General features: G+C 42.7%; 1 protein-coding gene and 1 long non-coding RNA gene across 2 annotated transcripts in view; one reads left to right on the plus strand and one right to left on the minus strand.

Annotated features, from left to right (window-relative positions):
• LOC109936016 (transducin-like enhancer protein 1) overlaps nucleotides 1–26,945 on the plus strand; it is a 201,402-nt gene that overhangs the window by 66,857 nt on the left and 107,600 nt on the right. The gene's annotated exons all lie outside the window — the stretch shown is intronic.
• Nucleotides 7,880–9,829, minus strand: LOC125486428. Its single transcript, XR_007265097.1, has 3 exons — nucleotides 9,758–9,829; nucleotides 8,170–8,274; nucleotides 7,880–8,076 (listed from the first exon to the last, which is right to left on the minus strand). It is a non-coding gene; the product is annotated as an uncharacterized LOC125486428 (long non-coding RNA).

Here is a 26,945-nt window from a genome sequence, read left to right on the forward strand (position 1 = left end):
GTTCTTTCGGTTTATAAAAACAGTGTGAAAATCCGAGCAGCTTACCACCACCCCACCAAATGGTACCTACTCACCTATGACAGAGTGTGCGGGCACAGTACTGGACTTGAGAGTTACCTCAGGGCCAGTGACACTGGAATGCAAGGCAGTCACCCTCGATGCACAGAAAGAACTTCTAAAATTAAGACCAATTTATCTTTTGATGAACAAGGGTATTAAGAGATTTGGAATAAGGTGGGCAAATAGAGTGAAAATGCACGAGCTGTAATCAAATCGAACAGCAGAATGCACTTAAGGGGCTGAATGGCCCATCCACCACTTCCTCTGGTTCTAAACAGATGGCCCAGGCTAGGTTCTCATTAGCGAACATAAAACAGGACAGGATGGCATTAATAACAACCCTGCACGCATTGCACATGCCACAACCATTGGTACTTAGCACTGAGAGACCCAAACACGAGTCTTTTTAAAAAAGGAACCTGCTGTGGGCCACTTTCTAAAAGAAATGTCTTAAATGATTTTATTTCCTTTTAAAGATGGGACAATAAAAACCAGCTCCAGTGACTTTCCAACTGGCAACTGCCCTCCCAACACCCCGAGGCTTCCTGAAATGTCTGTTGGTCCTTTGCTGCAGAGGCAGGGGTGAGCAGGCTTTGCTGACAATAGCAGTAAGATCCAACCATGGGAAGGCAGGTTAGCTCAGCAATATCAGATACAACCTGAATTTCACACAGCAAGAAACCTAAAGTGAATTATGTTGCAAGTTGCTCCCTCCTTCAATTGCACCTGATCATGGGAAACTTTCTCCTGCAATCTGTGATGGAGCTCAGAGGTTTCAGACTCGGAAGGAAACCAGAAACAAGCCACAAAATTAGGGACAAAAATTAAAACAATGAAATGAAAAGAATTTATATCAGAAGTGCAAGAAATTCAGCATTTGCAAAGGTTTAAAAGCACTTTCTATCGAACTTTACAAAATGATATATGAAATCACACAGCATAGAAGAACACCACTCAGCCCATTAATGCCTGTATCAGTACTATCCCTCTCCCCTGCTTTTACTCTGATTGCATGACAGCATGTGGATTTAAAGTGGTGTGCAAACAAAGTAAGGCTGATGTGAGAAAAGACTTTTTCACTCAGCGAGGAGTTCGGATCTGGAATGTACGCCTGGAAATATGGTAGAGGCAGGTTCAACTCAGGTATTCCAGAGGGCATTGGATGATGAGATAACATGGTGTAGAGCTGGATGAACACAGCAGGCCAAGCAGCATCAGAGGAGCAGCAAGGCTGACGTTTCGGGTCGAGACCCTTCTTCAGAAATGGGGGAAGGGGAAGGGGATTCTGAAATAAATAGGGAGAGAGGGGGAGGCGGATAGAAGATGGATAAAGGAGAAGATAGGTGGAGAGGAGACAGACAGGTCAAAGAGGCGGGGTTGGAGCCAGTGAAGGTGAGTGTAGGTGGGGAGTTAGCACTGCTGCCTCATACGGCATTGGACGATGAAAAAGTTTACAGGGATCTGGGGAAAAGGCAGGAGATTGGCGCTGGGTAACGGAACAAGTGCAGGCAAGATGGGCTGAATAGCCTCCTGCTGCATAAAATTCGCAGGACTGAGTGCTCCAAAGACTATTTAAAAGCCATACTGTCCAGGCACCCAGGGGAATAATGTCATTGTGACTTCCTGCAATTGTCCGTTTGCTGTGCAACAATTGAGTCAGGAATCAGAAAACTCCCACAGCTTACAATCAATCAATCTATCTCTTTTAATGTGCATCACCTCGGAGAGCCTAAGTTGGGAAGCCAATCTTGTGGAAGCTTTATTAAAATGTTATTACAAACAAATGCCCAAGAAGTTTCATATAATTACATTTTCAAACAGTTATAGAAGGCCCAGCTCCCAGGGCAAACTCCCCCACCATCTCCTGAGTAGATCACTGCAGTGCCTTCACTGGGAGAAAATGGTGGTTGAAAATCTGGCCTCCTCACTGTTGGTTCAAGATTAATGCAGCAAATTGACCACAGAGGGTTTAGTTGACAGAGGTAGTTAAAACACTAAGCATTATATGAGAGGTCGTAGTATTACAGGAAACACCAGTGGGTATACTAGGAAGGAACAATCCCATTTGTGATGACATTACATTAAGTTAAAGAATAGATTGAAGGAAGGTCTGCTTGCTTTTCATTTTTTTTAAAATTGATGAAAATATCGTCACGGAAAGATAATACAAGTAAGGTTGCTGTATTACTGTAATGCGACCAAGGGGAAATTGGTGGGAAGCAGAAAACTGTAAATTGCCCTCAAGATGATGTTATCACATCAAACGTCACTCTTGCCCTGGTGTTGCTGAGGCGCATGCCCAGGTCCCACTGGCCTCAGAACATAACAAACCCATTGAACCTACTCCAATACAATTACTCAAGCAATCACATTCCTCTTTTCTGCACCAGCCACTGACTCACTGCTCCAAAGAAAATTTAACTCCCAGCACAACCCATGATAATGTAAAGCAAAAACAGGAATTGCTGGAGAAACTCAGCAGGTCTGGGAGCAGCTGTGGAGAGAGAAAGCAGAGTTAACGTTTTGGGTCTGGTGACCCTTCTCCAGAAGGGAAATGGAAGCATGGCCACATCCATCCTCTGTGGGTACATCTCTGACAGGGATTGTTGGACATTGTGGCTGACCCTCTTGCCACATTCAAACTCACAATCTCAAAGCTGTTATTCTTGGGAGAAGTGAGGACCAAACTAAATGCAGTTTATATTTGGGAAGGGTGCGAAACGATTTCTCCCACCCTCCCCTCGCTACCACATTGCTTACTGGGCCTTGGCTTAAATCTGGGACCAGCGTAACCTGCTGGCTCCTAACAGCCTTCCAAATATCATCATACAGGATGGGAAGAGCGAAGGCTTTGACAGAAAATATTGGCTTTGTCAAGGACATCAACTACTCCACACATTAGTTACTGGGCCACATTTTGATTCTGGCATCGTAGAATCTCTACAGTGCAGATAGAGGCCATTCAGCCCATAGAGTCTGCACCTACCTTCTAAAGAGCATCCCTCACAGACCCAGTACCCTACCCTACACCCATAACCCTACATTTCCCATGGCTAACCCAGCTAGTGTGCACAATCCTGGACACTACAGGCAATTTAGCATGGCCAGTCTGCCTAACCTGCACACTTTTGGGCTGTTGGAGGAAACCAGAGCACCCGGAGGAAACCCACGCAGACACGGGGAGAATGTGCAAACTCCACACAATCACCCAAGGCTGGAATCGAACCTGGGTCCCTGGCGCTATGAGGCAGCAGTGCTAACCACTGAGCCACCTGTTGGTTTCTTGGGCTCTTCCAAACACCACTGTGCAGGACAGAAGGCCAAAATGTTTTTGCCCAAAAATAGGTCATTAAATTGAAACATTAAGTGTCAATATATTTCTCTCCACAGATGCTGCCTGATCTCCTGAGCTTTCCCAGCTTTTAGTGATCGACAAGGCTTTGGCGAAATTTCCCCCGGTTGAGGGGTGGACAGAGGACACCAGGAACCACAGCCCCAACCCTTCCCCTCCCAACAGACTTCTCTACAGAAGTTTCAATTTGTGATATAGGGGAGTAGCAAGTTTCAATTTAGAACGAGAAAGAAGTATGCAAAACGAAACGGTGTGAACCAGCAGAAACAAGAGTCCCCTGCCAGACATCTGCCCTTCAGACACGTTGGGACCAAAACCCAAAAGCCACGAGTCAGGAGATATAGAATGCTTTTTGCAGTTACACTGCAACCACAAATGTTAACTGCCATGCAAATTGAAAGTTTCAACTCTCACCTCCCACCTTCTGAGCAAAACACTAGCAGGCTCCCATTCAGTAATGTTACCACAATCCCAATGTTTTGGGCAAATGAAATCTTCAGGACAATTAAAAGAATTCATATTCACTTAGCCATAAAAGCAGTCTTAGCAGACATTGCTCAGATGTTTGCAGAAAGGCCACAGATAACAGCAAACACCGGGTTTTGCATATTTTGTCAGTCAAAAGCTGACCAAACTAAAAATGCAGTTTAGATTTGGGAAGGGTGCAAAATCATTTCTTTCCCCTCACTCACCTCACGACCTCACTGCTTACTGTGCCATAATTCATGTGTGGTTCCTATGAGGCTTCCAAATACTATCATACAGGACACGACACCAGCAAAAGTTTTGACAGACAAAAAGGTGTGACCTGATACATTAACTGTTTCTCTCTACAGATGCTGCCCGACTCACTCGAGTTTTCTTCCAGCTTTTTACTGTTCCAATTTCAGATTTCTGCCATATTCACTTTTGGAAACGGTTTTTGACCACTGGTCAATAACAGAGGCAAGTCTCATCATCCTTGAGAATAATGGCGTTGAGATCATGAGTTTGAAAGTTACAAGAGGGTTAGCTGGGGTAGGAAAACAAAATTACACATCCCACCAAACGACCAGGAAAAGGTCACTCTGTGTGATGCTGCAAAATTTAAAAAAAAAAGAATAAATAGTCCTTTGCTACAGTCCACTTCCTCCTCCCCAGACTGGGTGTTGAGCAATGCTGAATGTCGATGTTAACGGTGATAACAGCAGTAGTCATGTACTGGACTATGAGAAGAAAGAAGGAACGTAACTGTAAACAGAGTGATGTACTTACCATGAAGGGCAGAATCTGCTTTACTGTCAATAAAAGAATTTTGAAGAAAACCACCAGAGTCGGACGTTAGTCCCTCCTGGGTTGAGGGAACCCTCCCTAATATAGAACAGGCCACAGCTACCCAAAGAGACAATTGAATCTGATTCAGTGTGGAGCCAAACCACAAACCAGGACGAGACATGAATACAGGAAGAAGTAATGAATTCTAAGTACTGAAAGCTTAAAGCGTGATGAAGTCCCAGAGTACAGATTCCGTCCAATTTAATTGGACAGTCCCCCTGACAGCTGATTGCCACCCCTATGCAGCCCCTCAGGCCTTGTGGAAATGAACACGTGAACGGATATCCGAATTTGCGAATCCCAAGTTCTTATCAACATTTACTGGTATGCAGCCTCTTACACATCAAACATTTAATATGTTGGAAGAGGCGAGGGAGCATAAATTATACGAAAAGCTGAAGGAGGCAAATGTGTAACACACAACATTTCTTTCCTCAAGGGCAGCAGGTTTGAGAGTACACCCCTCCTACAAATGTCAGCTTTGGACATCTTCAAGCAGCTATGTCTGAGTCAAGAATAAAGCAGTCGATCAAGCTATGACGATAATCTCCACACCGCTAGGCCACGATCCACCCAGGTGATGCCCTCGTGAATAATAGAACGTTAACAAAAATAGATGGTTAAAATATTAAAAGCTGTGATGAATATTTCATAGCTCAATTAATTTAGGTTTTCTGTGACAAAGAACCCAACTTAAAATAATAAGGAATCATTTAAAATGTGTGACCCATTGTTCTTTTCCAAATGTTTCAATTACAATTTTAATTAAATGTTGATGTATTCAAATACATCAACTTAATCTAAGTGTTTGAAATAGATTTTTAAAAGAAATTGGTTCTACTTAACAAAGTATAACCATCTTTCTATAGCTTTTTGTTAAGTTGCTTCAACTATTTGATCAGCAACAACTTTAGCAAAAAAGTGGACGTGTCTTGTTCCATAAGTTGGGGCGGGGTGGGGGGGAGCAAGTGATTGGGAATTTCCTTCCTGTTTCCACTGCTGTATGTTTGACGGGGTCTCAAGGAACTGCACCAGATAGCTTGTCTTAATAGGAGCTGTTCCAGGGTGGTCACGGGCTTTTGTAGGTCTCTCAGCAAGAAGTCCCAAACACGGCTCATATCATACAATCCCTACAGTGTGGAAACAGACCATTCAGCCCATTGAGTCCATGCTGACCTTCCAAAGAACATCCCACCCAGATCTATCCCCTTACCCTTGAATTTCCCACGGCTAATCCACCCATCACTGGACACTACGGGCAATTTAGCATGGCCAATCCACCTAAACTGCACATCTTTGGGCGGAGGGAGGAAACCGGAGCACCCGGAGGAAACCCACGCAGACACAGGGAGAATGTGCAAACTCCACACAGGCATTCACCCGAGGTTGGAATTGAACCCAGGTCCCTGGTGTGGTGAGGCAGCAGTACTATACACTGAGCCACCATCCCGTAAAGCCACTTCCTGATCACAAGGCACTGTTTCGAGCTACATAACCTTTGTACCATGACCTCATCCCAAAGTGACATTTCCCATAACACAAACATAGTTCTCCTTGAGGATGTAACTAACTCACTCGCTCTGTTGGCAGTGTTCCAAATGTCACACACAGACAGACAAAGACACACAGCCCCAACCATCCTTCAACATAACCTCTAAACTGCACCCCAAACCTTACCTACGAACATGTCATGGAGAAAGGCCATTAGAGAATTTCACTTCCTTTTGCCACACGAAGGCCAGAAACTGATTCTGGGAAGTGCATGTTGACACAAGCAAAAGCTGCCTCAAGGACAGGGGCAGGCAGATTTAAATTGAGAGAGTAGAAACTGAATCCCTTCGTAAAGAGTCCACACAATTCAATGGAAACTCTACAGTCGTCAAAAACGTGGTCAAAAGAAGAGAGAGAGAGAAAAACAGAGAGACAGACAGAGAGCGTGAGAGCGAGAGAGAGCGAGAGCGAGAGCAGAAAAAGAATGGGTCTTTCTGGGCAGGGAAATCATTTTCAGCCAATAACAACTTGCATTCATTATGACGGAGACATAGAAAATGTCTAAAAGGGTCTTATGCAGTGCCCCTACCTCTGGGCAAGAAGTCCAGGATCAAGTCCCACCTCAGGATGTGATGGCCACAGCACGTTCAGAGAGGCTGATAAGCGTCAAAAGGCACATCACTGCTGAAGGCTGGCACTGGGAGCCAAGCCTCCATTTTATTCAGTGCTGAGAGGGACAACTTGGAATGAAATGCATTAGCCCTGCTTTTTTTTTAAATATTATATTAAAATCTAAAAAACATTTCTAAATGCACATTTCCTGCAGCATCACACGCATACTAAGAACTTTGGCTTTCTCTTTGCGTGCATATGCTCACAGCCTTATCAAATAAGTGGGTTTGGGCATGCAAACAATAACAAGGAACAAACTCATTAGGCCTCAGTCCCTCTTTCCAAACATTTTACCTCTTAACTTCTCTTTCTTTTAATTCTGAACTTTGTGTACATCAGTGTTGGAGATGGATAGCTTTTCAATTCAATTATCAGGCCACCAACCCATATTTGGAAGTTTAGAGGTTTGCTGTTGCCACCAGTTTCAGATACGCAAGTCCACACAACTTGCAGCGATCACAGCACAGCTGGCCAGACTTGGTGTGACCAGCTGCTGGGGAGATCTAATAAAATAATTTTGAAAAAAATACAAAGAAAGGACTTGCTCTTCCCAGCTGCTGGCCTTGGAAAATCCAGCACATTCACTGCCACCATTTGGATGTGCACAAAGCATCGTCAAGTTGCCACTGAACTCAACATTACAAAAAGACCTCTAGTCTCATCATTTACATATGGGTTTTCTTTGTTAAATAACACAAACAGAGCGACGAAACATCAAGATTGCCACCAAAGCAAGTAATTTTTCCAGACTGGAGTACAGCATATCAGTCTTTCACAAGACACATTTTGAAGCAAGTTAAACCATCATAATCTGGCTACCCAAAGCAGCTGCATCACCCTGTATAACCCGGGTGTCTCTATAATCCCTTCATAATGCTATATAACGCTTTCTGTACTTAATAAGCACTAAATGCAGCCTTTAAAATTAATATCCAAGCAGTGTTTTTTGTTTGAGCAGAAGTGTTCCCAAAATATTCCAGATAAAGTAGTTCCTGGCTTCCATGAGCCCACTTTGGGAAGATGTTATGTCATAGTCTAAATAGGTGAGATTATTTAGTTTTACCATCATCCTGGGTGGGGGGTGTGGTGGTGGTGTTATCAGTTCCTTTCCAGGCAGGGTGGAGGTGGGAGACGAATGGTGGCTGTGTTTACCATCACTTACATTATTGTCTGGGAAACGTGGCAGGCTGTCATGCAAGAGAGTCCAATTATGCAAAGTCTATCACATTCACGTATCACGAATCGAAGTGGAATGAACGTTGTTAACGGGTAATACATACTGGGGGTGGTAGAATGGGAAGTCCTCGGACTCCAATGGCAGCATTTAATTCGCCCATGGTCACCTGCTTGGCACGTTCTATGGTCTGGATTACCTGTTGCTGATGCTGCAAAGATACAGAGAAAGAAATTCAGAAGATGTGGCTGGAATAAAACCAGTTCAACAGCTGAGTAACAGGATTAAATTTACCTCCAAGAAGCAACTGTGTACAATGGATGTTACCGAAGTGTAACAGTTTTTACTAACTTGTTTCAGAAGCACCGGTATCTGCTCGGGGGCTGTTTAAATGATAAAAGGCCCCTTTGTCTGGATCCCAAGAATCCAGAACTTCCCTTCTAAATCTTGGATGGGATTCACGAGAATTCCAGATGTTTGGGAATCAGATAAATGGGGTCTTCACTCCTATCAGTAATCGGAAGGGAATAATGGATCAAATGCTTTATTGAAGCTTGTTCATGATTTGCATTATGGAGACAGAATCACCAATCATGGCCAGTATATAAATGTTTATGAGTGGTTTTCAAAACGCACATCGGATGATAGCAACAAGTCAAATTCTCTTAGCTGCCAGTAGCATTTCTCATCGGAAACACGCAATCACCAGCCCTTACCCTCCCCAATGCATACCAGGAAGGTTACTGTTTTTAAAAGGACTGTGCCAGTCAGCCAACATCACAACTTCAGAAATACAATATCCCTGGATGGAAAACACCTTGCAATGTACAAAAGTTCATCATTGGCAGCAAACAATGCAAGCTGTTGTTTTAAGAGCAAACAGTGTACTTTTTTTTATTTCTGTTGTACATACTAACGCAGTACTGTCAAAACACTGAGGAAGACCTAAAAATCTCTGCCGCAAATACAGAGACGAGGTTATAACCTCAGGGACCTCCCTTCATCCCTTAGCCATTTTGCCCAAGAACTGTATTTGAAACTTTACACTATAGACTCCTTTCGTCTCACATTTCATTCATGGTCATAACATTTGGTGTTCAGACTCAGAAGGTCATGGTTTCAAATCCCACACTAGGACTTGAGCAGAAAAATCATGGATGACTCTTGAGTGCAGTGTTGAGGATGTGTTGCCCATATTTCCAACAAAATGTTAAGCCTAAGTCCCCCCACTGGTCTCTCAGAGAGATTTAGAAGGTCCAACTGTATTATTTTGTGGAGCAGGGAGGTTATTCCTTGGCATCCTAGCTAAATAGTTATCAACATCACAAGAAAAAACAATTTATCTAGTCATTGTCCTTTTACTATTTAGGGAGTTTGCTGCGTGCAATTGGCTCTGATTTTCCTATATTAGAACATTAACTCAACTCAAAAATGTCTTCCATTGGCTGTAAATGGCTTTGGGACATGATATGGTGAAAGACACTATGTAAAACCTAAATTTTTTTTCTTTCATTCATATGACCATTGCTTTGTATTAAGAAGAATTTAAAAGTGTTACAAGTTGTAAGAAATGCAAATCAATGAAAGCGAAAACATGCTTAAAACTTAACCAGTTATCCAGAAAAAGACTTTCACATTTAAGATTAATATGAAACAAATTAACACATTGCACAACTGTTAAAAGTCACACTTACTTCCTGTGATAAGTAAGGAAGGAGCTGGGCACAGATCACATTCAGTCTCTTTGCAATTTCAGTCTAGGAAGAAAAAGGATTGGGATTTAAGTAAAACAATTCTAATATGCGGGTTCATGCATTGATGCAGTAAACCTGATCTCTAGACTAGTTTTTGCTTCAAAGGATTGGCAGTTGTACTCTAGGTTACTGACTTGTATGTTATTATACATCTTGCATAACAGAATATTCATAACAGATTCTTTGATGCCAGTCTGATAACCAGTTCAGTGCGTGATCCAGCAGCCTCTACTACACTGGAATTGGGAACATGTAACTCATTAATTCATTGGTAGCTCCCTTTGTGGTACTTTGACATCATTTAACTAAGTGACTCGCAGTATAATTGAAGGTGTGTCCATACTCCTCCCTCAAGCACACTTCTTAATGGCCAACGTTGATCAGTAAGCCTTACAACATTATATGGAGCCAGTGGAGAGCATGGCCATAAATATAGATAGCTGTCAACTCTCTCACATTTTGACTGAATTAGAGGAGCCAGAACCAAAATGCTTCAAAGCTGTCAGATTTTTTAAAAAAAGGCAGATCTGTATTTAGGATTAAGACTTTTCTTTTTAAAAAAAAAACGGTCAGACAAAAAGGGGATTCAAATCCTGACAGTAAGAGAAGCTCTAGTTTTTAATTAGGATGCACTGCTGAAGGGTGAATGTAAAGGAGGGAGAGACAGGCCTAGGAAACAGTGTATATACTTCAGAAAATTTCAGCCACAAACCATCAGGGTGACAAACTCATCAAGCACACGCAAAGCAACGCAGATAAAAAAAAATGCAACTTAATGTGATTTGTGTTGGACGAGAGACAAGAAAAAAAATTCCTACATATGTGTAGCCAAAATAAGCTCTTAAAATAAAAAAATTTTCCCACCCAGTTGGCTCCCATCACACATACACACAAAAAAATCTAAATAAAAAAACAAATCAGGAAATCAAGATAACATGGTCAGGTTTAATATGTCACTAAATTAAAATACAAATGGTTGGGTACCTGCAGAAAGCCAACAGCTGAAAAGAACCTCTCATGCGTAAATAATAAATAGACTTTCGAATAGGAGCCATATTCTCGATTGTAAACAGACTGTCAGCAGGTCTGTACAAAGATGGCCCTCCCTTGTGCCAGAACCCACCAGGATCCAGGGCAGTTAGCAATCACACACTATGCAAGCTACAGTGGGGCAAGTGCCAAACACAGGCAAGTGGGACTAGTTTAGCTTTGGAACATGGTCAGTGTGGACTGGTTGGACCAAAGGGTCTGTTTCCATGCTGTATGGCGCTATGAGTACCAAGAAACTACACAGGAACAAATTAAGTAATCACAGAGCACTTTCAACAAAAAAAAAGGTACAAAAACCTTCATTAGATTTTTGGCACCTACTGAATTTCAGGGGGCTGGCAGTAAGTAGATTAATACTTGGTGACTACATCTTAAATAAGACATGTTTTTAAAAAAGCTTAATGGATGATGCTGGACAGTGAACAAAGAGAGGAAAGCTACAATCCAAAGTAACAGGCGCATAACAATAAAAAATGTCCAACCATTGTATTGACACCTTTCGTCATTGTTTTTCACAGCTATGGTGCCAGATGGTTTCCAGTGCCTCAGCCAAATGGCTGATGCTTCATTCAAATGCTTAGCTAAGAGAGAGAGGGAGTGCCAGCAGGCTGCTTAACCATGGGGGGCATCACAGCAATACCCAATCTCCCCTTTCCCCTAACACCTTGGGGGTGTTAAAGCCAATGAAAGCACCTCTGCTGTGTTCAGCTAGCTTCTAAACACAAAACACTTGTTACTCTTGGATTATTTCAAATTAACTCTTGACAATTTGCAGCAATGTGTTTTTATTTAATAAAACAAAAATAATTTCTGTGCCAGTCATATGTAACGATGAAGAAATAAACTCCCAGCAAGATTCAGGTCCTGGGTGTACTTTCACAAGCTGTGCCTTCATTATTATGGCTGCAAACTCCTGCTGTGATTACTGGACAGTTTTTAGTCCAATACTTTTGCACTTTGATCTTTACCAGGGGAACAGATTTTGAGATTTTTGTTATTTAAGCATCTCATCTTGCAAACATCTCCGGAGAACCTGGAACTTGATTGCTAAAACAGCTTCAATTGACACACCAAAAGAAGAAAAAAAATGAAACTATTGCTTGCCAGCAGATTTCTCATTCTGTCTATCATGTGGTAGAGCAAGTGTACAGTAGACCAAGACAAATCATGCAGGAAAGATGGTGACACAAACTTGTGTTGCTTCTTTGCTAGTTTAGCTCAGAAAGTGCACTCTTGCTTCAGGATGCCACAACTTTCAAAGTTCAGCTTCAAGGGCTTGCCACACAATCTGGGCTAACACCTCTGACTGGACTACCATGGGAGTGCCACATTGTTGGTGTGGTTGTTCATTTGATAAGCTGTCAAGCCAAGTGCTATATCAATGCCTGTTGATAATCGTCATAAATGTCAAAGCTCTCCAGATCACCGTAAAAGAACAAGCTATTCTCCCTGTGCAACTGGCCACAATTGGGCGTTAAAGCAGCACCAAGGACCAGAGTAACTCATTTAACTCAATTCGTCACCAGCTGTCAGATATTGCCTTGTGAGAAACAGTTACATATAATGCATCTAAAAAGGCCATGCAATCCACTGCCTGATAAGATGCTTTCTAAACGCAATTCTTCCATCCTTATCAATAGCACATGCCACTTGATTTTTAAAAGCCAATTAAGTCAGGAGTCTGTAAATACAAATTAGTTCAAAAATTAATAAATTATTTTCTGCCTTAAAATTCAAACTGGGATTTAAAACAGGAGAAGAGTAAATGCCACTTCACATAATGACACAGGAACACTAATGTGCTTAAAGCAATTTACACCGAAATAAAATTGATAGTGTTAAAAATTGCATTTTGTTTTTAAATTACTTCATACCACAACAAAATCCTCAGTGGTAGACAGGTCAATGTGACACTTATCACATGAGTGAGCAAAGCAAAATTGCTCAAGTACCAGCAGAGTGAATGTTATTCGGTTTACTCAGTCAGGGGACAAACGCAGACAAGTATCCTCCATGTACACCTCACAGAAATCAATATCAAACCAGCAATGAAGCTCCCAGTGGAGTCTGTTTCCAGTCACAATGAGACAAGATGCAAATATTCCAAGGTTTCTTACTTTTAAGAGGCCAGTCAAACATTCATGTGATCCCCACACTCCTGTCACATGACATTGCTGTTTGGAATCGACAGTAGCTAAAATTAAGCTACAAGTTTCACAATCTTCTGAAATAAATAATCTAAGTGGTGATTTAAATTGAGCATTTCATAACTCTTCCATTCAGTGGCACGAGCTCCTATTTACCATCTCCATACAAATAGTCACTTGGTAGAATAAAACTTAAGAATGACTGAAAATGGACAGTTTTTGTCTTGCGCCTATCAGGACAATATTCAAGAAGAACCACGACAAAGGTGAACAGTATTTATACTGTGTGGGAGGAGAGTGTTAATTGGATTGTTTGTATGTCTGGCAGCATTGTGAGGCCTCAGATCAGCTTGGACGTACCCACCAGTAAAAGCCAACAAAAAAAAGGACTAGAATAGTCAACCTCAACAAGAATGCCTACATTAAGAATGCTCTGTATTTTGTTAATGACAGGTCCAAATCCGTGTCCATTGACCCTGTTGAGTTCTGAGGAAGGGTCACTCGACCCGGAACGTTCACTCTGATTTCTCTCCACAGATGCTGCTAGGCCTGCTGAGCTTTTCCAGCAATTTCTAATTATGTCCCTGGTGCTCAGCAGGACTGGACAACCTTACTCAAAAGCAAGCTTATAAAAACTCACTGGATTTGGAAGAGCGATGAGCTGCTGTGTGATGTATGTTATGCTGAGCTGTGGGAGATGAATTCTACAAATGGGCACACTAAAGTGATTTCCCTTTATTTCTCATCTTATCCATGACTGGTTCTGCACAACATGAAATTACTAAATGATTGGGTGGATTGCTACAATCAGTTTTGAGCAAATTTTCCACTTGCACGGTGAAGGATCCTTTCAACTCTACAAAGGCCACAGAGGACTTAAATAAATTGATAACAATGCAATGTATACGAGTTGATTTGACATTCTTAGCCTATTTCCCACCGTACCACTCAACTAAGCCATAGACATCAGCACTGCAGTACTGTTTCATGGCAATCTAGACTCACCATCATTTGAGTAAATCAGAATCGATTCAACTGCTAAACCCAGCAATTTGAGCATTGGGCTCAGTACAACAACACTATGAATGGCCAAATGAGAAATGTCTTCAATGGAATGACACTGGATTTCCTCAATCTTTTGTATTTCCCACATGTAGGTGATCTATTTGCTAGATTTGAATCTGCAGCCACATGTGGGAATTTCCTTACATGCCTAAATTGGCTCCTGCATGTGCTCAAATTTTCCTTCGAAAAGCAGCTGTTAAAGTTCCCATCCCTGATGGCAAATTTCCCTGCCAACTGGGACAAGAGGATCACGCTATAAGATTGGTCTTCTCGACAACCCTGCCGATAGTGCTCAAGTCATTTATTCACTGTACAAATTTGGTGCTGAATTAGGGCATGTCAAAGCTGTCCTGCAAGATAATGGTCATCCTGACCAGATCATTTCTCTCCATACATTCACACAAAATCATAAAGAGGCTGAAGGCAATGTTTCTTCCAAGCTGTGTGATTGCTGGGAACTTCATCCATGCCAAACAGCATTCTGACAAATTGTTTTGGCTTCCGAATTGAGCATTGAAATGTTCTGTCCTAACAGCTCATACCATACAGCAAAAGTGGGTGTATTAGCTGGTCTAATGGGATTTACTTCCTTACATAGGATAATTGTAGAACATTATAAACATACTTTGGAATCCAAGATATGGCAATGGTCAGTGTTAGAATGAAAGGATTTCATATATTTAACAATGCCATCGTTTGCATATATAATTAATCTTGCTGGATCTCCAAACAGCAAGCTATAAGCTTTACTCCTCGATTTTAAGCTGGCAAATGGAGCTTGTATCCATGTAGCCTAGCTCCTAAAGCAAAGTCCATAGAGAGTTCTTCTGCTTGCATGTTTAATTGGTCATGTGCTGGACACAGACCTGTATGGAGATCAAACAGAAAATTTGTTGTGCAAAAGCTTTAAAAACCCTGGAGCAACTTTGCAAGGATGTCATGGAGCTGCTCTTACTGGGTATAAATAGCACAATGTGGGTGGAGTTACTTCAATGGAAGAGAGAAACATATACTGGGAAGCACGTGGAATAGATAAACAAACATTAGGGTGACAGAGGTTATGGAATAGTCTTTCAATAACATGACAGTAAGTTTAGAATCTGGTATATCACCAATATCATGCCTTGTAATATTTAGCGTTAATATGTAATAGAGAGTGTTATAAAGACGACCAAACCTGAAGACAGTTCTTGACGTAGCCTTCCCCTTGACCAATCTGTCTTGAAACCAAACTCATGGGTGTGTGCACAAAACTAGACAACAAATTGGTGGTGAGCAAAGTAGCTGCATCACAAGACAATTCTGCGATCTCGAGAGGAACTCAGACTTCCAAAGCAAGGGGGCAGAATTCTTAAAATCAGAACTAGACCATTAGGGATGTTGCCCGGAAGCATTTGATGCGAACGGGCAGGAGAAATAAAGAACGCTGTCTCCAAACGGGTGAGGATAGAACATAGAACATAGAACGTAGAACATTACAGCGCAGTACAGGCCCTTCGGCCCTCGATGTTGCGCCGACTTGTGAAACCAATCTGAAGCCCATCTAACCTAAACTATTCCATTATCATCCATATGTTTATCCAATGACCATTTAAATGCCCTTAAAGTGGGCGAGTCTACTATTTTTGCAGGCAGAGCATTCCACACCCTTACTACTCTGAGTAAAGAACCTACCTCTGACATCTGTCCTATATCTATCACCCCTCAATTTAAAGCTATGTCCCCTCGTGCTAGCCATCACCATCCGAGGAAAAAGGCTCCCACTGTCGACCCTATCTAATCCTCTGATCATCTTGTATGTCTCTATCAAGTCACCTCTTAACCTTCTTCTCTCTAACGAGAACAGCCTCAAGACCCTCAGCCTTTCCTCATAAGACCTTCCCTCCATACTAGGCAACATCCTGGTAAATCTCCTCTGCACCCTTTCCAATGCTTCCACATCCTTCCTATAATGCGGTGACCAGAACTGTATGCAATACTCCAAGTGCGGCCGCACCAGAGTTTTGTACAGCTGCAACATGACCTCATGGCTCCGAAACTCAATCCCTCTACCAATAAAACCTAACATACTGTACGCCTTTTTAACAACGCTATCAACCTGGGTGGCAACTTTCAGTGATCTATGCACATGGACACCGAGATCTTTCTGCTCATCCACACTACCAAGAATCTTACCATTAGCCCAGTACTCTGTATTCCTGTTACTCCTTCCAAAGTGAATCACCTCACACTTTTCCGCATTAAACTCCATTTGCCACCTCTCAGCCCAGCTCTGCAGCTTATCTATGTCCCTCTGTAACCTGCAACATCCTTCCGCACTATCCACAACTCCACCAACTTTGGTGTCATCCACAAATTTACTAACCCATCCTTCTACGCCCTCATCCAGGTCATTTATGAAAATGACAAACAGCAGTGGCCCCAAAACAGATCCTTGAGGTACACCACTAGTAACTGAACTCCAGGATGAACATTTCCCATCAACCACCACCCTCTGTCTTCTTACAGCTAGCCAATTTCTGATCCAAACCGCTAAAATCACCCTCAATCCCATGCCTCCGTATTTTCTGCAATAGCCTACCATGGGGAACCTTATCAAATGCTTTACTGAAATCCATATACACCACATCAACCGCTTTACCCTCATCCACCTGTTTGGTCACCTTCTCGAAGAACTCAATAAGGTTTGTGAGGCACGACCTACCCTTCACAAAACCGTGTTGACTATCCCTAATCAAATTATTCCTTTCTAGATTATTATAAATCCTATCTCTTATAATCCTTTCCAACACTTTACCCACAACCGAAGTAAGGCTCACTGGTCTATAATTACCAGGGTTGTCTCTACTCCCCTTCTTGAACAAAGGGACAACATTTGCTAGTCTCCAGTCTTCTGGCACCATTCCTGAAGACAATGACGACATAGGCACTATTCCTGAAGATAATGACGACATTGTCATGGACTGGAGAGTTTGTGTTACAGGGAGAGGCTGGATAGGAGTTGGACTGATGGGTGTATTTCCGTGATGTAAAACTCTGTGACTTAGATATTGGAACACAGGGTCAAATTCTAAACTTCTCAATGATAATATATTTCAGGGAGTGGCAAACAGCAAAGAGGATTTGAATCAACTGCAACTAGACATGGATAGGCAACGAAATGGTGGTTGGAAATGAATATGCAGAAGTATAGAGATGATGCATTTTGACAGAAGTTGTAGTGACAGGTAATATCCAATTAATGGGACATTTCCAAAGTGTACGCAGGGATAAAGGGGTCTGGGTATTCATGTGAAAAGATCATGGATGGTGGGTAGTAGATGGAAATAAATTTCCAAGGTTATGGAAATATAACGGAGAACAGAACTGACTGGATGGCTCTGCAGAAAACTGTACAGACATGTGCAATAAGGCCACAGTGATTCAAAGCGTCAAGACTTGGTTTTGCCAAGTCCATACATATTTATATTATTCATCAATCCCTACCACCCGGAAGGACAAAGGCAGCAGCTACATGGGAACAGCACCACCTGTAGGCTCCCCATCAAATTGCATGCCATCCTGATTTGGAAAGAAATTATCAATCCCCCATTGTTACTGGATCAAATTCCTGGCATGTGAATGCACCCACACAACTCAGACTGTACAGCTTCACCACCACATTCTTAAAAAAGGACATTAAGTGATATTCAGTCAATTATTTTTATTTATTCACTCTTGGAACATGGATGTTGCTGGTTGGCCCAGCATTTCTTGCCCATCCCTAGCCGCCCTTGGAAAAGTGGTGGTGAGCCAATTTCCTGAGCCACTGTGGTCCACCTGCTGTAGGTTGACCCACAATGGCGTTAGGGAGGGAATTCCAGGATTTTGACCCAGTGACAGTGAAAGAACGGCGACATATTTCCAAGTCGAAATGGTGAGTGGCTTGGAAGGGAACTTGCAGGTGCTGGGGTTCTCATATCTGCTACCCTTGTCCTTCTAGATGGAAGTGGTCATGGGTTTGGAAGGTGCTGTCTGAGGATCTTTGGTGAATTTCTGCAGCGCATCTGGTAGAATGTACACACTGCTGCTACTGAGCATTAGTGATAGAGGAAGTGGATGTTTGTGGATATGGTGCCTTTCAATCAGGCTGCTTTGTCCTGGGTATCACGCTTTTTGATTGTGTTGGAGCTTCACTCATGCAGGCAAGTGGGGAGCATTCCATCACACTCCTGGCTTGTGCCTTATAGGTGGTGGACAGGCTTTGGGGATTCAAGAAGGGAATTATTCATGACAGTATTCCTAGCCTCTGACCTGCTCTTGTAGCCACCTGTGTTCATGAGGAGAGTCCAGATGAGTTTCTGGTCAATGATAACCTCCAGAACGTTGATAGTGGGGGATTCAGAGATGGTAACACCATTGAATGTCAAGGGGTAGTAGTTAGATCATCTCTTATTGGTGATGGTCATAGCCTTGTCATTTGTGAGGTGTGAATGTTACTTGCCACTTGCTAGCCCAACCCTGGATATTGTCCAGATCTTGTTGCATTTGGACACTGACTGCTTCAGTATTTGAGGAGTTGAGAATGGTGCTGAAAATTGTGCAATCATCGGTGAACATCCCCACTTCTGACCTTATGACGGAGGGAAAGTCATTGATTAAGCAGCTGAAGATGGTTGGATCGAGGATACCACCCTGAGGAACTCCTGCTGAGGTGTCCTGGAGCTGAGATGACTGACCTCTAGCAACCATCTTCTTATGTGTCAGGTGTGACTCTAATCACTGGAGAGTTTGGCTCCTCATATCCATTGATTGCACTTTTCCTAGGGCTCCTTGATGCCACAACTCAGTTGAATGCAGTCTTGATGTCAAGGGCTGTCACTCTCACCTCACCTCTGGAAGTCAGCTCTTTTGACCACGTTTGAACCGAGGTTGTAATGAGATCAGGAGCTGAGTGGTCCTGACGGAACCCATCTGGGAGTCACTGAGCAGGTGTTGCTTGATAGCACGGTTGATGACACCTTCCATCACTGATGAACCAGAATTGACTGGTTGGATTTGCTCTGCTTGGTGTGTACAGGACATACCTGGGCAATTTTCCACATTGTCGGCAGACACTAGTGTTGTAGCTGTGCTGGAACAGCTTGGTTAAGGGAGCGGCAAGTTCAGGGGCACAAATCTTCAGCACTATTGCCAGAATGTTGTCAGGGACCAATCGCTTTTGCGGTATCTAGCGCTTCCAATTATTTTTGATACCACATGGAGTGAATCGAATTGGCTGAAGACTGGTATTTGGTGATGCTGTAGACCACTAGAGGAAGCCGAGATGCATTATCCACGCAGTACTTCTGGCTGAAAATTGCTGCAAATGCTTCAGCCTTATCATTTGCAGTTGATATCTTTTGGATGTGCTAGGCTCTTCCATCACTGGGGATGCTGGAATGTGTTGGCCTTTCCAATGATATCAATATTCCATTAAGGAACAAAGAAATAAAATGAAAGGTATTGCCTGTCAGATGCCGAGTGAGGCTAAATGCAGTGTGAATTGATATATCCATAAGGATTGAGCATATTTTGTGCATCTGGGCCTCACCCGAATCCTGCTTCATCTTTGGAAAGAAGTGTCCACAAAGGCATCAACTGGAACATTGTATAATTGCAGGAAAAGCAGCAGCATAATGGTGGGGGTGGGGTGTGTGGGTGGAAGGAAAGAATGATTGATTGTGTGAACACTGTGACATAACCCGATGACAAATTAATTGCGGTCTTGGCACTATGGCAACAGAATGTGTTTGACAGGAAATACTGTTACGGGGATAAAAAGGTCATGTGCAAGGATAGCAAATGTGTAATTTTGTTTCCCTCCAGTTGGAGCCAGTATTAAGACAAACACAACACGTTATGATTATTGTACGCAGAGGTCTCAAAAAATAAATCAACTTGATAAATCTACTCTGAAACCATTGCTTTTATAATAGGAAAGGATTCAAATCAGTGTTCAAGAGATAGTGAAAGGAGGGGAGACACAAACCACTTGGTGAAAGGAAATGAGCCAGAAAATATTGGTCTAGTCCAATTAGGACCAGCTGTTTTTCTAGTCATGCTGCATTAACAAATACGAAGCAAAACATCTATCATTAAAATAAACAACTTCAGTAAATAACTGTACAACAGAAGCACCAATCACTGTTGGCACGATAACACTCTTTTCTTAACAGGATGTTCAATGCGGGTTTTGGAAATGCATGTTTTTCTTGCCCAATTTATATGGCAAGAGGTAACTTTGTCATGAAATCGTACAATGGAGTTTATAGTTGATATCTCCACATTCTGTATTTTAGAATTACCCACAAATGTTCTCTCCCCTAGATTGAGCACTGCAAATCAAAGCCATTGATGTGACGCAGCGTGAAGGCTGAAGAAAGTTAGAGAAAAGAGCAAACTAACCCAGAAGCATTGATTAGAGGATGCTGAGCCCAAATATTAAGCTGCCTTGTGAAAGGGCAAGGCAAAGAGGTGCAGATCAACAAGAGGAATATAGAGATAAAGCTGGAGACAGAAGATGGCAACTGGTGATTTAAGCTTTGACTCTGTGATTGGAACAGCGCACCACCAACTGCCTGCGTACCTTGCCATTTACCGTCCTGTCCCCTCTGTTACTCACCTTTCGTCCCTGTTCGCTTAAAAGTGCTTCACTTTCACTCTCTACCACAACCTCTCATTCTCACTTAGGTAGGAATTGAATACCACCTATGCACCCCCGCAACTAAAACCTAAACTAGCATTACCACATGCACACACAGAGGACAGAAGACAGTAAACAATCAGTCTGGTGGCGGCTCAACAGCAAGAGTGGGGACTCATGAATACAAATGGCACATGTGTTACTCAGAGTAGTTACTGAGGGTTCAATTTCAATGAGGACAGATTACAGCCAGCACTGCAGTGGATGTAATATGGAAAATTAAACCAATTGGGTGTATAATAGTCCTGTCTGAGCACTTCAATCTTCACTCACACTCTACATTTTATTTTTTTATGCATGTGGGTTATATGCTTTTACATGTTCAGACTGTGGTATAGCAAAAACCACGTGAACTTTAGAAAGGTTTATAAAAAGACACAGAAGAAAGAGTTTGGCGCAGACAATTCCAGCAGGAGTCATCACTTGAAAAGATGAAAAGGGACTTCTCCAAAGGTTTGGGGAAGATTCAGATCATAGTTATTGCAAAACTTTTATTAATATATCTGCGGACAGCGAAATAGAGTTAACATTTCAAGTCAAGTGACCCTTCTTCAGAACGTTCAGAAGACACATGCAGGCAGCCAGAAATGAAGACAGTCACAGGACTAGGAACCAGTTTATGCCAAGGCGGCACATTGAGCTCTGTATTCAGTACTTTGTATTGTCATGCTCAGATATAGTGCATTGATAGCTTGCAGCAAGTCCATAACATCACCCACAACAGTACATTCTGTACCCCTGCCGCTGCTGCCACGGAGGGCTGTGTGTGTAAGGGCATTAGTGAATCAGAGGCCTGGGAGACATAGAATGTCTACGGTACAGAAAAGAGACCATTGGGCCCATCAAGTCTGTACTGACCCTCCAAAAACCATCCTACCCAGCCCCACCTTCTACCCTATCCCTGCATTTACCAGGGCCAATCCCTTGAACCTGCACATCTTTAGACCAAGAGAGGAAACTGGAGCACCCAGAGCGGAGAACATGCAAAAGGCACACAAATAGTCACCCAAGGCTGGAATCGAACCTAAGACTCTGGGTGCTGTGAGGCAGCAGTGCTAATCACGGAGCTACCAGGCCACCCAAAAACCAGATGGGTGTTTACAACAAATCGGGTTTCATGACTAGATTTTGTCATTAAATTCCAGATTTATTTTTTAATCTATGTGCTGCCACGTGGGATTTGAACCCAGGTCTCAAGAGCATCACCTGGGTTACTAGCCCGGTAACAGTATGACTACACTGTCATCTCCTCTTCAATGTCATATTGTCATACAAGTAGATAGCAGTGAAAGTCCAGTTAACACACAGTCAAGGAGAAAAATGTGACCACAGGAATAAGCTTTCCTCTCAAAGTGCAGCATTTGAAGGAATATTTGACAAGTGTGCACCCTCCCTCCCTCCCATCCACCCCAAGTATAAAGGATCAACATGTTAAACCAACATTCACAACCCCAGGTAAGAAAATCTATTACAAATGAAATCCTTCCTCCTTCTTACCCTCATCGCCTGAATGAGTTCTTCAAGGTAACTCACCGAATAAGTGTTTCATTGTGCAGATCCCAGACAAAAATACTTCCATCGCTGCAGCAGGAGAAGCAGACTTTAGCATCAGGGCTAATAGCCAGTGCATAGCAAGCGGGGGCCGATGAAGTCAATTCAGCTTTTATTCGTGGACTTGGAGCTGCGAGATCCCAGATGGAAATGGTGTTGGCTTCGCCACCCACAATCAGACTACGGCCATCAGGGAAGAGTTTGCAGGTACGGATATAGTTTTCTCTGTTCTGGAGAAATAGATTACAGTTGCACGTTAATCAAGGGAGCAGCAATACACTCAACCACTATAAGATATTAGTCATTAATAACCACTGTAAGATACTGGTCATTGATTCTCAGGAATGTGAAGTCTCTTCAAGGATGGAGGAGGTCTGTTTATAATATCATAATCTGAAACTCTTTAAATGGCCTGCCCTTTAAACTGTGATAAAACTGACTGCAAATCAATGTCAGTCCTTATTAAAACAAAACCTTAGCTGGACTGCTTTGACTGACAAGCTAACTACTACAGCACTGGTTCATGCAGTTTCGACAGAACTCTTGATAATTCTCCATTTTGACACTATGAAAGCTTGACTGAGTTTCAAAAGCTATATTGACCTCAGCAAGAAATCCGGAATTCACAATTTGTTAGACAGCTGAGGTGTTTATTAAAGAATTAGCTATTTTAGCGTGGGGTATAAATAGACATTAGTTTGTCTTTACAAGAAATTAACAACTTGAAATCTTAAAAGATTTGGATGAGCTCTTGAGTCGGAGCATTCTCCCATCGACCAAAGATTCTTTTTAGAAATGTGTTTTATTTCGGCTCCTGAAAACGGCTCATGGTGGATGCTGGGTGAGTTCGCACAAAAGGCATGAAGGAGCCCTGAGTGAGGGAAGTTGAACAGGCATGGCTGCAAGAGAGGCTGAGGGGTTGTGGAGAGTGAGGGGGTATGTCATGGGTGAGAGGCCATAAAATCTAAAGCAACTGGGACAAAGCACCAGAGAACTGAGGCAGGCCTCATAACCAATCCACTCAGCAATCACACGCCCTCATGTTATCTTAGCATCTGCTTCTGGGATCACCCAATCCAAAGTATGTTTTCCGCCAAAGCAAGAGTTTCGAGCACTGGGGACCTTTTAACCAAGGTGGGTCTAGAGACTCGAGGAATCTTCCAAATGGGGTCCTCACGTCAGGAGTCAAAATCTATCCCCATGTTCTCTTGTTCTAGATGCTCCAAGGAGGGGCAATATGCAAGGATCTAGGGAGCTCACCCCAGTGTTCTGTTCAATATTTGTTCATTAAAAGTGACATGAATAAAACAGATTATCCGGCTATTATCACATTGCTGGCTGTGTGGCATTATAAACATACAAAAAAAAGGAATGGAGGAGGCCATTTGGCCTGTCCAAGACTTCCCCACCACTCAATAGGATCATGGCTGATCGTAGCTGCCACATTTCCTACATTACAAAAGTGAACAGTTATAATTGACTGCAAAGCCCGGAGGTGAAAGGTGCTATAAAAATGCAGGCCTTTCTTCCATTCATGGCTTTTCTCACACTCCAAGTAGGTTTGGACACAACGAAACACTGAAATGAAAAAGGCAGGAGATTTAGCGGTTGAAAGTGATCATCATTGCTGGTATGAATTTGTCTGGGAGTGCATCAGCAATCAGTGTTACACCTGACTTCTGTTTTCATTGAAGTCAATAAAAAGCATATCAGACGGAGTGTAAAACAAATCAAATTCCAGCAACTGGTGAAGAACAATTTTATCTTCTGGGCTGTCCCCTTTAAGAGTGAAGATGACAGCATCATCCTACAGAATCCAGTTACACATCCGAGTCTGGTACAAGCCCATCCCCAAATTGGAGATTCCTCATATTCCACCTGATTTGAAGATCCCAAAAGGATATAAAGCATAAACTAAAACATTAAGTCACTGAAAACAAGTCAAATAAGGGGAATATGCAACAGCAGAAACCTCAAGAATGAAACAAGAGTTCTAGAAGAAAGCTAAGAATCAATAAAAATGTACAGCAGTCTAGTTGTTGACAGGCACTGAAGAATGCAGGATTTTGCCTCAAAAGGAGTGGATGAGGAAAAAGTATCAGAAGCAGGAAGTTGGAAGTAGGCTTATTCTCGCTCAGGGCTCCAATCAGGGGCTGTTCCACAGTGGAGTCACTGATGTTACCACACAGCAGCCAACTCCTCACCTCATTTGTCTTTGGTGACTGCCAAGGCACCTTTTCAGTCAGTCAAGGGTTTCTGCCTGTTCCCATTTCAGGCAGAGAATTCTAGCCTCTGGGTGAAAATATTTTTCCTCATTTCTCTGCTAACTTGTCTACCAATTGCTGTGAAGACAAATAGGTTCTTTCTATCTGGGCCCTGCACAACTCTGTCCATTGCAATCAAACCTCTCCTCAACCCCCTACTCTGGTTTTCATTAGGTCGGACAGTCCACAGTGGATTGGGTTTTACTTCACTTGGTTTCCCACCCACCAACCTTTACAAGGGTTGAGAAAAATGAAACTTTATAAAGGGATGGCACAGTGGCAGAGTGGTTAGCACTGCTGCCTCACAGCACCAAGGAACCAGGTTCGATTTCAACCTTGGGTGACTATGTGGAGTATGCATGTTCTCCCACTGTCTTTCCTCCCACAATCCAAGTTACGTGGATTGGCCATTCTAAATTTTCCGCAGTGTGCGGGCTAGGTGGATTAGCCCTGGGAAACGTGGGGTCACGGGGAGTTGCTGGGTCTGGGCGGGATGTTCTTCAGCGGGTCATCAGTGCTAACTTGATTGGCCAAATGGCCTCTTTCCCCACTGTAGGGATCCTATGACTCTAAAGGCTGGACTGATACTTGTACTGCCACTCATGTGGCATGTCTAAGTGCACACATTCCTTCATGTTTGAATGGCTAACCATACTTTGGTCCTTCACCCATTTGTCTAGCTACAATCTCTGTGTCAAAGCTGACTGTGTTGTTGCTTAATTCTGTGCCAGCAGCTCAACTGAAAAGCGCAAGAGAAATGAACCTTTAGTTTATTATCCAGTCCTCCTTCCTCTGCAGCAGTGATCAAATCCAACGGCACAGCATTAAATCCAGCTAGCCTTGCTCAAAATGAAACATTTGGGAGGGATCACTTGCCAAAATAGTAAACACCTAAATAAACTGAACTGTGGAGCCAAGATTTGCTACTCTGATACTTAAGTGAGTAACAGACTGGGCTGCCTGCCAAAATTCAATGGCATTTATTAGGTGCTGTAATAGCTTCTGATAGCTTTTGGGGATAGGTGCAGAGAGCAAAAAGGAATCAAGCACTTCATAACAGGGCAATAAAACATGACAAGATATTATGTTCAAGCAGAGAGAAGCAAACAACTCACTCATATCAGTTTTACCTCCAAGTCTTCAAGCAAGCACAAGAAATTATTTTCCTTGCATATAAAGTGATTTCCTAGGATATTAACATGGGCTAAAGCTCCCAGCTTCCTCCTACAACTCAGGACAGTTTCTCCTCCTCCTGTCCTGACTGTGCTGATGTCTGTTAATGAGGTTTCATTCTGTGGGCTTCAGGGTTCTCAAGGATTTGCACTACCAGCCTGGCCTGAGGTCACATAACAAGACAGGATGGAGACAAGGCTTGGCCCCTCTGGATTTGAAAATTCAGCTGCTTGCTGCTAAACACATTAAGAGGATAGCTCAAACTTCAGCAACGGGTGCCCCGTATTATAGAGAGGACACATGGCTGGCATGGATTTACCATTTACACTGCACTGGGCACTGACTCAAACCAGTGAAGCATCATCCAGGGCGATGGAGTGAAAGACGGAACATGGTATTGAGGTAAAGGATCAGCCATGATCATACTGAACAGCAAAGCAGGCTCAAAGAGCTAAATAGCCTACTCTTGCTACTAGTTCCTATCAGCTATCCTGTACCTTATCCATATGATAATCTTCATATGATTCAGGGCAGTTAATGGTAGGTGACAATGCAACAGCATTAGTGGGTTGAGGCTAAGCCTAAGATCATTTTCACTGATACCCACATGTTTACTTCCCATAAGGAGGAGTTCCTGAACATTAATAAAGGAGTGGGAAACTTGGCTGGCTTTTCTGATTCTGGTATCACTTGGATGAAAAGCTGGAGGATGACTGATACTTCCGGTGAAACAAGTGAGACTTGGAGAGAACACAAAGGATGGAAGAAGATAGGGATACCAGTCGGATAAGTCGCCGAATTTGTTACACCGACATCAAGAAGGGAAGGTGGCTCCGTGGAATTTTCCAAGAACAAAGATTCCTTCTTACTGAATCACAATGAAAACTGTAAGTACTGGAGAAATTCAGCAGGCCTGGCAGAGAGAAAAACAGTCAACAGTCTCATTCACAACCCGGGCTACAGCTTTTTGCCAATACTTTAAACAGAATTAATATTTTGAGTCCAAAATGACTCTTCTTTTGAAATGCAGAAGTGCCCAAATCTTCTGTTTTTATTTCCGATCTCCAGGACCCTCAGCACTTCAGCCCTACCCAACTTAACACTGATCTTTGCTGCCAATTGTCTGCATTCCCTAACTACCACCCCACGTCTCA

Source organism: Rhincodon typus, chromosome 29, assembly GCF_021869965.1.
Source record: "Rhincodon typus isolate 14 chromosome 29, sRhiTyp1.1, whole genome shotgun sequence".
Classification (NCBI taxonomy): Eukaryota; Metazoa; Chordata; class Chondrichthyes; order Orectolobiformes; family Rhincodontidae; genus Rhincodon; species Rhincodon typus.